Here is a 3,539-nt window from a genome sequence, read left to right as displayed (position 1 = left end):
AATGAGATAGTGAAAAATTGGTAATTAAAATACAATGTGATATTAGGATGAAATTTGCATAGGTTGTTATAGGAGGGATTCATCCTATTGGGAGAAAAGGCCGCTCAAAGTTGAGAAAACCAACCCCACTGCTTGGAACCTTAAATTTTAAAAGTGAGTTTAGCCACAACTTTGATCTAAGAAATATATCTAATTATATGTATATAATTGGCAGAATTTAGATTTCATACGTTAAAAATTGTTAACAGCATAAGGTTTGACAGTAGAGGTCTTGTTTTTAATCAAGAAATATTTACAATGTATTGAACTACCACTTAAAGAAACAAAGTTTATAAATTATTGGGGTTTTTTTATGTAGTAAGTTTTTGCATTTGTTATGACCAAGCTTAAACACAATTAGCAAAACTAAAAACTGAAATGCTCTCATTTATGGAAAATACCCAGCGTGGACTATTGGAGAATTTATAAACTCATATATTTAAATAACGTTTATGGGTAAATTGGATTATAATTGGTCTAACATAAAATATAAAAGGATCTTAACTAGAGGACCTGTAAAAACATCTGAAGTAAAAGTCTGCGGCCACCAGCAGGAATGTTCTTTAGCTGTAAGATGATAAAGTATACTACCTACTTTACGTCATCTTAAAAGTTCTAATTAATGGAGAACACAAGACTTTCAAGGTCCGTTAAGATCAAAATAGTGGCGGCAATCCTGTTTGGTGTCGGAATGTGTTTACCAGCACTTCAGATTTGGGTTGTATCTGCTCTTTATTTTCCTGTTTCCTTAAAATCTGATCAAGTCTACTTGTTATGATTTAGAGTAGGAGAAAGCACCAGCTTAAGGCAGCCATGGCTTTTATGTAAGATAAGTCTTTTTAGTTATTTCTAGGGAGAAGGGATATGAAGGTACACTTTTGTTATTCAAAGTAGTAATGTTCTATGAAGTTACTGAAAACACTGAAATCAGAAAATACTGAACCATGTGTTCATAGGGGAAATAAAGGTTCCTCTGACCCTCTGGGTCATGTTTTTATCAACCAGTCAATATATAACCTTGTTTTATATGTGTTTCTATTTAAAGACCTTAATGTTGTTGATTCACTAACGTTAAACTTGCAACCAACACTAACTCCTGTCGTTACATTACAGCCTTCTTGTGTTTAGGAACATTAGGCGGCACTTCACTAGGCTTGAGGGCCCTCTTAAACAGGAAAATCACCAATAAGCACAAAAATATGAAAAACTCAGCATTACCTGGACCACAGAAGAAATGCTTATTTACAGTATGGTAACTGAAACAAGGCAAGCATCACTTTGGGTGTTGGGTGATTGTCAATTTGCTAACAAGGAATCTGCTAATAATGATCAACTATTTTGGCTTACTAATGTTTTGTTTCAGTCTTTTGGACTAATCAAAAGTTTCCTTAAGAGATTATCAATTATAAGTTAAAAGCAAATTTTTGAAAGACAAATAGGAAATATGAGCTAATATGCCCAGAGACCATCAAGCATTGGCCCTAGAAGGGAAAACTTCGTGTAGTGGGTAGATTTTCAGGTGTTTAATGCAAATAGCACACCTGTTTTAAGACAACTATTAAGATAATGAAAAATGCTTTCAAATAACACTAAGGAGAACAGAGCACATTTTTCAGTAATCAGTTTTATTTCCTCTAGGCTTACCTTTAAGTAGAAGAATCCACATTTCATTGTAGATTATGAACCAAACCTACCATTTTTCTTGGGAAAAAGTCACCTGTGTGAGGGCTCCAGATCACAGTTGGTAACTGGTGCAAGTATGATCTGTGTAAGAGAGCCTTCATCTTTACATGTTTTTTAACAAAATAGTTGATGTGTAATGTTAACATTTATTGGCTACTTACAGTACACTAGCATTGTGCTTAAGTAAGCATTTAAGTATGTTTTACAAGTAAGGAAACAATAGTGAAGTAACGCCCAAAACAATATTCTGGGTGAGAAGGCTGATCTTTCTTAAACCTAAAGTCCATGCTGTTAACCTGTGATAACCTATCACAAATCTGATAACCAGGCATGTTTTCCTTGGTGGTAATGAATGCTCAAGTCTGAGAGCTGTCATTACACCTTTAGCTTGGGGCCTTTTTATCAGTAGGTACTCAGACTTTTTTTTTCTTCAAGGGGGAGGAAGGTATGCACACAACACTGAGAGATAGGAGATGCAGGTTTCAAGTCAAACTTGGGCAGTAATAGCCAGGCAACTTTGAGTACACTACATGGTTAGGCCTCTGCCTCCCCATCTGTTAATGGCCAACTTAAAAAAGAAAAAAAAAAGTTGATGGTTCCTCCATATTTTATGGGTAGGGAAACAAAAAGAGCAAATTATTTCAGAGGTTACACAGCTAATGAAACTGTAAGCAAGCCCTGGGGGGTCTTCTCCAATTTATTCTGTTCATTTGTAACATGGTTCTCTCTATATTAGTCCTGAATTATTTAGGTAGGTTATGGGGAATTCCTATCCACAGCCTTAATGTTAGATCTGGCATACCAGAGATTTAGTTCCCCTACTTTGTCCCTTCCATTTTGCCTTCACTGCCTCTGGGTTGACATTACTATGAGTCCTGTGCTGCTTTGTAAAAACTGCTTTGCTGGTGATAAAAGTGGGCTATAATGAATGGTCCCGGAAGTTAAATCTTTTCCCACTCTTAGAATTTTAGGAAAATTCTCTTGCCTTCAACTGTTTTCCAAATGATGGGAATACCTATGGAAGCATTTAAAAAAAAAAAAAAAAAGTCTAGTTATACAAATCAGTATCCCAGAACACCCAAACCATTCAAGAAATGATTAAAAACTTGTATGAAAACAGGTGGAATACGCATATATTCTAATTACAAAGCCTGATTATAAGGTTTTCTCTGCTAACCTTAGTTTATAACAAAAACAAAAAGGGTAAAAGGCAGCTAGAAAACCACTAATTGGAAAATATTAGGTTAACTAACTTTTTTTTTTTAAGATTTTATTTATTTATTTGACAGAGACACAGCGAGAGAGGGAACACAAGCTGGGGTAGGGGGGTGGGAGAGGGAGAAGCAGGCTTCCCGCGGAGCAGAGAGCCCGATGCGGGGCTCGATCTCAGGACCCCAGGATCATGACCTGAGCCGAAGGCAGACGCTTAACGACTGAGCCACCCAGGCGCCCCGGTTAACTAACATCTTAACACAAGAGTAAAACCCTAAGCATTTTGAACTGTGCCACACTAAAAAGCTGTATTCAGCCTATTGAAAAATGTATGCCCTACCTCAAAATCAGAATTCTTTAAAAAATTCACTCAGGCAGAATGCTTCATTTAGAGTTGACAAGTCAAGTTTTAAGTTTCCACATTTCTGGCTAGAATACAGAACTGTTTCAATCGGAGAAAAGTAGGATAGAAAAAAATTTAAATTTGAGGTAAAGTACAAAAACACTACTTAAAATGCTAGAGTGGGTTTTGGTTCTAAAAAGAATCCTGAACTTAGAGTAACCTTGATACCAGGAAACTTAAATGACCTAAGCTCTGCTTTTTT

The sequence above is a fragment of the Leptonychotes weddellii genome, chromosome 1 (genome assembly GCF_054177405.1).
Source record: "Leptonychotes weddellii isolate Sample4059 chromosome 1, ASM5417740v2, whole genome shotgun sequence".
Classification (NCBI taxonomy): Eukaryota; Metazoa; Chordata; class Mammalia; order Carnivora; family Phocidae; genus Leptonychotes; species Leptonychotes weddellii.
This window is presented reverse-complemented; position numbering follows the sequence as displayed.